Below are 13154 nucleotides of genomic sequence, written 5' to 3'. Positions count from 1 at the left end.
TAGAAGATCAGTACACGATGCTCTGAATATAAAGAGCGTCAGATATCACAAGCTCTTATAACTAAGCAGCAGTATCGATACAGAATGGCGTCTGAAAATATAAGCGCGCATCAGATCACAAATGGCTTAATACAACAGCGATCGGTACAGATACATTGAAGTCTAATGTGCAGTATCGATACCAGAATGAGTTCTGAATAAAGCTTCCGAGTCAAGAATGCAGTTCTTGAATAATGGTATCGATACAAGATGGATTCTGAAAATACTAAGACAATCGAGCAGAGAGCATCTGAATATACATGTCAGTTCAAGATCACAGATGGCATTTGAATAAATCGTAGATCAGAATATAGAGGCATTTGAATATAAAGCAGCAGATCAGGATATCGCAGAATGGCAGTCTGAAAAAACAGAGCAGTTCGAATTATAAATGCACGTACCGATCACAGAAAGGCATCTTGAATAAAATACAGCAGTCGGGATACGCGATGGCAGTTGAAAAACTACGGCAGTATCCAGTACCACAGAATGGCAGTTCTGAAACAAAAGCAGCGTATCCGAGTAGAGAGACAGTCTGAATCTACAATGTGCAACCGAATAGAAGCGTTGAAATATAATGCAGCTATCAGTCCAATGCAGTCTTGAAAAATAAATCAACATACAGGCACCTAGTGTGCATTTTGAATCTAATGCAGCAATTCCAGGATCCAAGAATAAGTGAATTAATTTAGCGTACGAGATACACAGAGCAGTCTGAATTAATGCATATCTAGATACCACAGATGGAGTTGAAACTAAAATCAAGAAACAAAGAGTCTAAAACGTAATTACAGTATCGATACCGAAGCAGTCGAATACTCATAGCGTCGAGATACACGTGCAGTTGAGATCAATGCTCGGATATCCGATGGCGTTGAAATAAGCAGCGACAGACCACGAATGGCTGTTCTTGAAAATGCTAAAATCCGACTGGTACCAATGGTTCTTAAAATAATTAGCGTATCTACGAAATTGCAGTCTTAAATATAATCAGGTATCATATCGACAATGATCTTGAAATATAATGCATCGATCGATCGCAAGATCTAAATCTAGTCGTATAGATATCAGAGAATTTAATACAAGCAGCTACGATACAGAATGCATTGAAATATGCATACAAAACAGAGCATTCCAGCATATTCGATACAATGCAGTTTTGAAATAAATGAGCAGTATCCAGATACCACAGATGGCAGTTCTTGAAATACTAAAATGCAGCAGTATCATACCAGAATGGCAGTTCTTGAATACTAAAATAGCAGATCAAGATACACAGAATGGCATCTTGAAAATAATGAGCATATCGAGAATAAAGGCATTCTGAAACTAAATTTAGCGTTCGGATCACCATGGAGTTTTGAAACAATGCACAGATCCAGATACACAGATGCAGTTCTGAAGTACAATCAGTATTGAGTACCACGAATGCGTTCTGAATACAATGCACTACCGTGATACCACAGAATGCGTTCTGAAATCTAAAAGCGCAAGTGTTTTCAGAATCCTTTGCATATTTGATATCTGCATTTGTATTTTCAGACTCCCTTTGGATACTTGGATCTGCTATTAGAATTCAAGAACTGCCATTCGGTATCCTGAACTGTGATTTTATATTCAAGACACCATCTGATTTGATAGCTACATGTGATTTTTAAGACTGCATTCGTATCGGATTCGATGCTTTTCTAATGCCATTCTCGTTTGGATACCGCGATGTGTTTTCAAAAGCTCGGGTAGTTGCTGCTTTATTTCAAAAACAGCATTTGTATCTCTGATGTGATTAGTTTCAGAACTCATTCTTGAATCAACGTATCGAATACACAGAAGGCAGTTCTGAAAATCTAGAAATTGGTCCACGAATGCGTTAATTAAATGCGCATCCGGACGCATGCAGTCTGACAGCAGTATCGAATACCATGAAACAGTTCTAAAGAATCAGTATCCAGACCGCAAATGATAAAAAAATGTAGCGTTCAATACAAGAGATTCTTGAAAACAAACAAATCGATATGGAAGCATTCTGAAAACAAATGTGGTACCAGAATACCAGATGAGTCTTAAAATCTAAACACTACCATACACAGATGCAGTCTGAAAGAAAATCAGCAGTTCTGAGATCCAAGCAGTCTTGAATACTAAATGCAGCATATCTGAACAAGATGCATTCTTGAATATAAGCAGAAGTATTTTCAGATGCATCGCAATCGGTATCGCATTATATTCAGAACGCTTTGTGAATCTTGGATACTGACATTGGATTTTCAAACTCATTTACGGATCGAATGGATTTATATTTTCAACGCATCTAGATCTGATACTACTTAGATTTAAAACTGCCTCTGCGGATCTGGATTCTGAGATTTTAGTACTTCAGAACGCCATCGGTTATCGGTACCGGAATTGTATATTTCAGAACACTGTGGTACTAGATGTGCATTTTAGTATTTTCAAACACTTTGTGTATCTGATGCTGTTGTTTTTTTCAAGACTCATTTTAATCAACAGTATGATACAGAAGCATTGAAAATAAGCACATATCAGATACCCGAAGATTTTGATATAGATCAGCGATCGGTACGCAGATCGCAGTTCTTGAAAATTCATGAAGCTATAGAACATAGAATAGCATCTGAAAGTAATCAGCGTACCAGGATACCGCAAATTGGTTCTTGAAAATACAGTAGCATATCAGAATCCATAATGCAGTTCTTGAATATAATGACAATACCGGGTACTCAGATGTTGAAAATAATGTCAGTTCCAGATACAAATGGATTGAAATCAAGCGAATACGGACGAGAACAGTCTTGAAAAATAATGCAGCGTACAGGATGCAGAGCGTCTGAAAAAATACATTAGCGTATCCAACATAATGGCAGTCTTGAAAATCTAAAGCGCATATCGGGTACGTAGAAAAGTTGAATTCAGTAGCTACCGATACATAGATGGCAGTTCTTGAAATATAATCACGTACGTATCCAAGAAAGGAGTTCTTGAATACTAAATAACGATCGTACATGGCGTTTGAAAACAAGTGCAGTACAATAAGATGGGTTCTTGAATACTAATAAAGTCCGGATCACGATGCAGTCTTGAACTAAGAGCATCGATATACAGAGCAGTCTAATTACTAAAAGCAGCGTACCAGATACCACGATGGCGTTCGAAATCTAATACAGCACAGAGATACAAGATGAGTTCTTGAAAACATCAGCGTATCCGGATACACAGAATCATTCTTGAATTCAATGTAGGTATCCGAGATACCCAGAATGGCAGTTTTGAATCTAAAAGACTGTATCCGAATCCAGATGGTCTGAAATACAAAATGCCAGTATCAGATACCACAAGGCATTTTAAATCTAATGCAGCAGTATCCGAACCAAGAATGCAGTTCTGAATACTCATTGCGATCCAGAACAACAGAAGGCATTAAATACTAAGCATTATCCAAGTATCATAGAAGGGAGTTTTGAAACTAAATCAGCATCCGAATCGCAGAATGGCAGTTCTGAAAATAATGCATACAGATTATAAAATGCACGATCGAGTACCCGAGGCAGTCTTGAAAATATAAAATACAGCAGTCGGATACCAGAATGGCTTCTTGAAAATCAATTAAGTATCGATACAGATGCATCTTGAATCTAAATAGCGTATCCGGTACAGAGATGCAGTTCTGAAAACTACAAGTAGAGTATCAGATACAGATGGCATTCTTGAAAATACTAAAATGAGCGTATCGACCAAAGGCAGTTCTTGAAAAATAACACAGTCAGGCCTAGTGTGGATTCTGAAAGAATGCAGCAATTCGGAACATGATAAAGTTGAAATACAATTTAGCGACGAGAACGAGAGCAGTCCTTGAAAATATAATGGCGACGAGATCCACGAAGGCAGTTCTAATACTAAATCGTATCAAAAACCCAATGGTCTAAAAAATAAGTCAGTCATACCGACGGAGTCTGAATACAATGAGATCGAGATACCACAGAATCTTGAAGTCTAAAATTGCACGATATAGAATGGTTCTTGAAATATAAATCAGAGCTCAAGTACACGAATGGTTCTGAATGCAAATCAGCGTATCTGAGTACACGATTGTGTCTGAAAACTACATAGCGTCGATACGACATTGGCGTCTAATTAAAATGCAGGATCGATATACGAATGCTCTTGAAGTACTAAAATCATCGATCCAGAACGAGAGGCAGTTTTAAATACATGTAGATATCAGTATAGAGATGCGTTCTAAAATACTAAATCAGCGTATCGGATACGATGCAGTTGAAAACTAATGCAGCATTCCAGACACAGAGATTAAAATACTAATAGCATATCGATACAATGGAGTTGAAAATAATGTAGCAGTTCCATACCCGATGCGTCTTGAAAATACTAAAATGCAGCAGTATCCATGATACCAAGAATGCAGTTCTTGAAATACTAAAATGCAGCAGCATCAGAGATACCACAGAATGGCAGTTCTTGAAAATACTAAAATGAAGCAGTATCTGAGAACTACATAATGGCAGTTCTTGAAAATACTACAATTTAGCAGTATCGAGATACAACAGCATGGCAGTTCTTGAAAATACTAAAATGCAGCAGTATCCCAGATACCACAGAATGGCAGTTCTTGAAAGTACTAAAATTCAGCAGTATCTGAGATACCACAGAATGGCAGTTCTTGAAAATACTAAAATGCAGCAGTATCCGTGATACCACAGAATGGCAGTTCTTGAAAATACTAAAATGCAGCAATGTAGTTTTTTTCAAGAACTGCCATTCTGTGATATTCTGGATACTGCTGCATTTTAGTATTTTCAAGAACTGCCCTTCGTGATATCTTGGATACTGCTACATTGTGAATTTTCAAGAACTGCCATCTACGGTATCCTGGATACTGCTGCATTTTAGTATTTTCAAGAACAGCCATTCTATGATATCTTGAATACTGCTACATTGTAGAATTTTTAAGAACTGCCATTCTGCGGTATCTCGGATTCTGATGCATTTTAGTACTTTCAAGAACTGCCATTCTGTCGTATATCGGATACCGCTGAATTGTAGTATTTTCAAGAACAGCCATTCTGTGGTATCTCAGATACTGCTGCATTTTAGTATTTCCAAAAACAGCCATTTTGTGGTATCTCTGATGCTGTTGCATTTTAGTATTTTCAAGAACTGCCATTCTTGAATGCAACAGTATCCGAGATACCACAGAATGGCAGTTCTTGAAAATACTTAAATGCAACAATATCTGAGATACCACAGAATGGCAGTTCTTGAAATTACTAAGATGCAGCAGTATCCAGGATACCGCAGAATCGCAGTTCTTGAAAATACTACAATGAAGCAGTATTCAGAATACCATAGAATAGCAGTTCTTGAAAATACGTAAATGCAGCAGTATCCAGGATACCGCAGAATTGCAGTTCTTGAAAAAACTACAATGTAGCAGTATCAAGAATACCATAGAAAGGCAGTTCTTGAAAATACTAAAATGCAGCAATATCCGGTATACTGCAGAATGGCAGTTCTTGAAAAAACTACAATGTAGCAGTATCCAGAATACCATAGAATGGCAGTTCTTGAAAATACTAAAATGCAGCAGTATCCCAGATACCACAGAATGGCAGTTCTTGAAAGTACTAAAATTCAGCAGTATCTGAGATACCACAGAATGGCAGTTCTTGAAAATACTAAAATGCAGCAGTATCCGTGATACCACAGAATGGCAGTTATTGAAAATACTAAAATGCAGCAATGTAGTTTTTTCAAGAACTGCCATTCTGCGATATTCTGGATACTGCTGCATTTTAGTATTTTCAAGAACTGCCCTTCTGTGATATCTTGGATACTGCTACATTGTAGAATTTTCAAGAACTGCCATTCTACGGTATCCTGGATACTGCTGCATTTTAGTATTTTCAAGAACAGCCATTCTATGATATCTTGAATACTGCTACATTGTAGAATTTTTAAGAACTGCCAGTCTGCGGTATCTCGGATTCTGATGCATTTTAGTACTTTCAAGAACTGCCATTCTGTCGTATATCGGATACCGCTGAATTGTAGTATTTTCAAGAACAGCCATTCTGTGGTATCTCAGATACTGCTGCATTTTAGTATTTTCAAAAACAGCCATTTTGTGGTATCTCTGATGCTGTTGCATTTTAGTATTTTCAAGAACTGCCATTTTTGAATTCAACAGTATCCGAGATACCACAGAATGGCAGTTCTTGAAAATACTTAAATGCAACAATATCTGAGATACCACAGAATGGCAGTTCTTGAAATTACTAAGATGCAGCAGTATCCAGGATACCGCAGAATCGCAGTTCTTGAAAATACTACAATGAAGCAGTATTCAGAATACCATAGAATAGCAGTTCTTGAAAATACGTAAATGCAGCAGTATCCAGGATACCGCAGAATTGCAGTTCTTGAAAAAACTACAATGTAGCAGTATCAAGAATACCATAGAATGGCAGTTCTTGAAAATACTAAAATGCAGCAATATCCGGGATACTGCAGAATGGCAGTTCTTGAAAAAACTACAATGTAGCAGTATCCAGAATACCATAGAATGGCAGTTCTTGAAAATACTAAAATGCAGCAATATCCGGGATACCGTAGAATAACAGTTCTTGAAAATACTAAAATGCAGCAGTATCCAGGATACTGCAGAATGGCAGTTCTTGAAAAAACTACAATGTAGCAGTATCCAGAATACCATAGAATGGCAGTTCTTGAAAATACTAAAATGCAGCAATATCCGGGATACCGTAGAATAACAGTTCTTGAAAATACTACAATGTAGCACTACCCAGAATACCATAGAATGGCAGTTCTTGAAAATACTAAAATGCAACAGTATCCGAGATACCACAGAAAGGCAGTTCTTGAAAATACTAAAATACAGCAGTATCCGGGATACCGCAGAATGGCAGTTGTTGAAAAAACTACAATGTAGCAGTATCCAGAATACTATAGAATGGCAGTTCTTGAAAATACTAAAATGTAGAAGATCCGAGATACGACAGAATGGCAGTTCTTGAAAATACTAAAATGCAGCAGTATCCGAGATATCACAGAAAGACAGTTCTTAAATATACTAAAAGGCAGCAGTATCCAGGATACCACAGAATGGCAGTTCCTGAAAATACTAAAATGCAGCAGCATCAGAGATACCACAGAATGGCAGTTCTTGAAAATACTACAATACAGCGCTATCCGAGATACTACAGAATAGCAATTCTTGAAGATTCTAAAATGTAGCAGTATCCGAGATACCACAGAATGGCAGTTCTTGAAAATACTAAAATGACGCTGTATCCGAGATACCACAGAATGGCAGTTCTTGAAAATACTAAAATGACGCAGTATCCGAGATACCACAGAATGGCAGTTCTTGAAAATACTAAAATGCAGCAGTATCCGAGATACCAGAGAATGACAGTTCTTGAAAATACTACAATGTAGCAGTATCTAAGATACAACAGAATGGCAATTCTTGAAAATACTAAAATGCAGTAGTATCCAAGATATCATAGAAGGGCAGTTCTTGAAAATACTAAAATGCAGCAGTATCCAGGATATCGCAGAATGGCAGTTCTTGAAAAAACTACAATGTAGCAGTATCCAGAATATATAAAATGCAACAGTATCCGAGATACCACAGAAAGGCAGTTCTTGAAAATATTAAAATACAGCAGTATCCGGGATACCGCAGAATGGCAGTTCTTGAAAAAACTACAATGTAGCAGTATCCGAGATACCACAGAATGGCAGTTCTTGAAAATACTAAAATGCAGCAGTATCCGAGATACCAGAGAATGACAGTTCTTGAAAATACTACAATGTAGCAGTATCCATGATATAACAGAATGGCAGTTCTTGAAAATACTAAAATGCAGCAGTATCCGAGATACCAGAAAATGGCAGTTCTTGAAAAAAATAAAATGCAACAGTATCCAGGACACCATAGTGTGGCAGTTCTTGAAAATGCTAAAATGCAGCAATATCCAGGATACCAATGAATAAAAGTTCTTGAAAATACTACAATTTAGCGGTATCCGAGATACGACAGAATGGCAGTCCTTGAAAATACTAAAATGCAGCAGTATCTGAGATACCACAGAATGGCAGTTCTTGAAAATACTAAAATGCAACAGTATCCAAGAAACCACAGAATGGCAGTTCTTAAAAACAGTAAAATGCTACAGTATCCGAGATACCACAGAACGGCAGTTCTTGAAAATACTACAATATAGCAGTATCCGAGATACCACAGAATAGCAGTTCTTGAAGATTCTAAAATTTAGCAGTATCCGAGATATCACAGAATGGCAGTTCTTGAAAATATTAAATGCAGCAGCATCAGAGATACCACAGAATGGCTGTTCTTGAAAATGCTAAAATGCAGCAGTATCTGAGATACCACAGAATTGCTGTTCTTGAAAATACTACAATTTAGCGGTATCCGATATACGACACATTGGCAGTTCTTGAAAATACTAAAATGCAGCGGTATCCGATATACGACAGAATGGCAGTTCTTGAAAGTACTAAAATGCATCGGAATCCGAGATACCGCAGAATGGCAGTTCTTAAAAATTCTACAATGTAGCAGTATTCAAGATATCATAGAGAATGGCTGTTCTTGAAAATACTAAAATGCAGCAGTATCCAGGATATCGCAGAATGACAGTTTTTGAAAAAAAACTACAATGTAGCAGTATCCAGAATATATAAAATGCAACAGTATCCGAGAAACCACAGAAAGGCAGTTCTTGAAAATACTAAAATACAGCAATATCCGGGATACCGCAGAATGGCAGTTCTTGAAAAAACTACAATGTAGCAGTATCCGAGATACCACAGAATGGCAGTTCTTGAAAATACTAAAATGCAGCAGTATCCGAGATACCAGAGAATGACAGTTCTTGAAAATACTACAATGTAGCAGTATCCAAGATATAACAGAATAGCAGTTCTTGAAAATACTAAAATGCAGCAGTATCCGAGATACCAGAGAATGGCAGTTCTTGAAAATAATAAAATGCAGCAGTATCCAGGACACCATAGTTTGGCAGTTCTTGAAAATGCTAAAATGCTGCAATATCCTGGATACCAATGAATAAATGTTCTTGAAAATACTACAATTTAGCGGTATCCGATATACGACAGAATGGCAGTCCTTGAAAATACTAAAATGCAGCAGTATCTGAGATACCAGAGAATGGCAGTTCTTGAAAATATTAAAATGCAACAGTATCCGAGATACCACAGAATGGCTGTACTTGAACATACTAAAATGCATCAGTATCCGAGATACCGCAGAATGGCAGTTCTTAAATATAATAAAATGCAGCAGTATTCAGGATACCACAGAATGGCAGTTCTTGAAAATTCTACAATGTAGCAGTATCCAAGATATCATAGAATGGCAGTTCTTCAAAAAGCTACAATGTAGCAGTATCCAGAATACCACAGAATGGCAGTTCTTGAAAATATTAAAATGAATCAATATCCGAGATACCACAGAATGGCAGTTCTTGAAAATACTAAATGCTAGCGTATCCAAGATATATCAGAATGGCAGTTCTTGAAAATAGTAAAATGCAGCAATATCGATATACCACAGAATGGCAGTTCTTGAAATACTAAAATGCACGTATCCGAGATACCACAGAATGGCAGTTCTTGAAAATACTAAAATGCAGCAGTATCCGAGATTACAGAGAATGGACAGTTCTCGAATATACTAACAATGTAGCAGTATCCAGATACACAGAATGGACAGTTTTTGAGAATAAAATGCACAGACTAGTACAAGTAGCATTTCAAATATATAAAATGCAACAGTATCCGAGAAACCACAGAAAGGCAGTTCTTGAAAATACTAAATACAGCATATCCGGATACGCTAGAATGCAGTTCTTGAAAAAACTACAATGTAGCAGTATCCGAGATACACAGAATGGCAGTTCTTGAAAATACTAAAATGCAGCAGTATCCGAGATACCAGAGAATGACAGTTCTTGAAAATACTACAATGTAGCAGTATCCAAGATATAACAGAATAGCAGTTCTTGAAAATACTAAAATGCAGCAGTATCCGAGATACCAGAGAATGGCAGTTCTTGAAAATATAAAATGCAGCAGTATCCAGGACACATAGTATGGCAGTTCTTGAAAATGCTAAAATGCAGCAATATCCAGGATACCACAGAACAACAGTTCTTGAAATCCGGAGATACGACAGTATTTGGGAGTTCTTGAAAATACTTAAATGCAGCAACATCTGAGATACCACAGAATGGCAGTTCTTGAAAATACTAAAATGCAACAGTATCCGAGATACCACAGAATGGCTGTTCTTAAAAGTACTTAAAGGCAGCAGTATCCGAGATACTACAGAATTGCAGTTCTGGAAGATACTAAAATGCAGCAGTATCCGAGATACCACAGAATGGCAGTTCTTGAAAATACTAAAATGCAGCAGTATCCAAGATATCATAGAATGGCAGTTCTTGAAAATAGTAAAATGCAGCAATATCGGAGATACCACAGAATGGCAGTTCTTGAAAATACTAAAATGCAACAGTATCCGAGATACCACAGAATGGCAGTTCTTGAAAATACTAAAATGCAGCAGTATCCGAGATACCAGAGAATGACAGTTCTCGAATATACTACAATGTAGCAGTATCCAAGATACAACAGAATGGCAGTTCTTGAAAATACTAAAATGCAGCAGTATCTGAGATACCACAGAATGGCATTTCTTGAAAATAATAAAATGCAGCAGTATCCAGGATACCACAGAATGGCAGTTCTTAAATATACTACAATGCAACAGTATCCGAGATTTCATAGAATTGCAGTTCTTGAAAATACTAAAATGCAGCAGTATCCGAGATACCAGAGAATGACAGTTCTTGAAAATACAACAATATAGCAGTATCCAAGGTACAACAGAATGGCAGTTCTTGAAAATACTAAAATGCAGCAGTATCCGAGATACCAGAGAATGGCAGTTCTTGAAAATAATAAAATGCAGCAGTATCCAGGACATCATAGTATGGCAGTTCTTGAAAATGCTAAAATGCAGCAATATCCAGGATACCACAGAATAACAGTTCTTGAAATCCGAGATACGACAGTATTGCAGTTCTTGAAAATACTTAAATGCAGCAACATCTGAGATACCACAGAATGGCAGTTCTTGAAAATACTAAAATGCAACAGTATCCGAGATACCACAGAATGGCTGTTCTTAAAAGTACTTAAAGGCAGCAGTATCCGAGATACTACAGAATTGCAGTTCTGGAAGATACTAAAATGCAGCAGTATCCGAGATACCACAGAATGGCAGTTCTTGAAAATACTAAAATGCAGCAGTATCCGAGATATCACAGAATGGCAGTTCTTGGAAATACTAAAATGCATCAGTTTCCGAGATACCGCAGAATGGCAGTTCTTAAAAATACTAAAATGCAGCAGTATCCAGGATACCTCAGAATGGCAGTTCTTGAAAATTCTACAATGTAGCAGTATCCAGAATACCATAGAATGGCAGTTCTTGAAAATACTAAATTGAAGCAGTATCCGAGATACCACAGAATGGCAGTTCTTGAAAATACTAAAATGCAGCAGTATCCAAGATATCACAGAATGGCAGTTCTTGGAAATACTAAAATGCAGCAGTATCCGAGGTACCAGAGAATGGCAGTTCTTGAAAATACTAAAATGCAACAGTATCCGAGATATCACAGAATGGCAGTTCTTGAAAATACTAAAATGCAGCAGTATCCAGGATACCACAGAATGGCAGTTCTTAAATATACTACAATGCAACAGTATCCGAGATATTTTAGAATGGCAGTTCATGAAAATACTAAAATGCAGCAGTATCCGAGATACCAGAGAATGACAGTTCTTGAAAATACTACAATGTAGCAATATTCAGGATACCACAGAATAACAGTTCTTGAAAATACTAAAATGTAGCAGTATCCAGGACACCATAGTATGGCAGTTCTTGAAAATACTAAAATGAAGCAATATCCACAGAATAACAGTTTTTGAAAATACTAAAATGCAGTAGAACCCAGGATACCACAGAATGGCAGGTTTTGAAAATACTAAAATGCAGCAGTATCCAGGACACCATAGTATGGCAGTTCTTAAAAGTACTAAAATGCAGCAATATCTACAGAATAACAGTTCTTGAAAATACTAAAATGTAGCAGTGTCCAGGACACCATAGTATGTCAGTTCTTGAAAATGCTAAATTGCAGCAATATCCAGGATACCACAGAATAACAGTTCTTGAAAATACAAAAATGTAGCAGTATCCAGGACACCATAGTATGGCGGTTCTTGAAAATACTGAAATGCAGCAGAATCCAGGATACCACAGAATGGCAGGTCTTGGAAATACTAAAATGTAGCTGTATCCAGGACACCATAGTATGGCAGTTCTTGAAAATACTGAAATGCAGCAGAATCCAGGATACCACAGAATGGCAGGTCTTGGAAATACTTAAATGTAGCTGTATCCAGGACACCATAGTATGGCAGTTCTTGAAAATACTAAAATGCAGCAGAATCCAGGATACCACAGAATGGCAGGTCTTGGAAATACTTAAATGTAGCTGTATCCAGGACACCATAGTATGGCAGTTCTTGAAAATACTAAAATGCAGCAGAATCCAGGATACCACAGAATGGCAGGTCTTGAAAATACTTAAATGTAGCTGTATCCAGGACACCATAGTATGGCAGTTCTTGAAAATACTAAAATGCAGCAGAATCCAGGATACCACAGAATGGCAGGTCTTGAAAATACTTAAATGTAGCTGTATCCAGGACACCATAGTATGGCAGTTCTTGAAAATACTAAAATGCAGCAGTATCCAGGACACCATAGTATGGCAGTTCTTAAAAGTACTAAAATGCAGCAATATCCACAGAATAACAGTTCTTGAAAATACTAAAATGCAGCAGTACCTAGGATACCACAGAATGGCAGTTCTGGTTGTAACCTCTACTTTTGTAAAGAAAATGAACATATCGAAAACTTGCAGATGTTGTAAATT

At 37.1% G+C, this 13154-nt stretch overlaps 1 protein-coding gene across 1 annotated transcript in view; it reads right to left on the bottom strand.

Moving 5' to 3' along the window:
• Window positions 1-13154, bottom strand: part of LOC123534237 (sodium/glucose cotransporter 4-like) — a 140548-nt gene that overhangs the window by 62822 nt on the left and 64572 nt on the right. The window lies entirely within an intron of this gene.

Source organism: Mercenaria mercenaria, chromosome 12 (assembly GCF_021730395.1).
Source record: "Mercenaria mercenaria strain notata chromosome 12, MADL_Memer_1, whole genome shotgun sequence".
NCBI lineage: Eukaryota > Metazoa > Mollusca > Bivalvia > Venerida > Veneridae > Mercenaria > Mercenaria mercenaria.
Note: the sequence above shows the minus strand (reverse complement) of the source record. Positions and strands in the feature narration are given on the sequence as shown.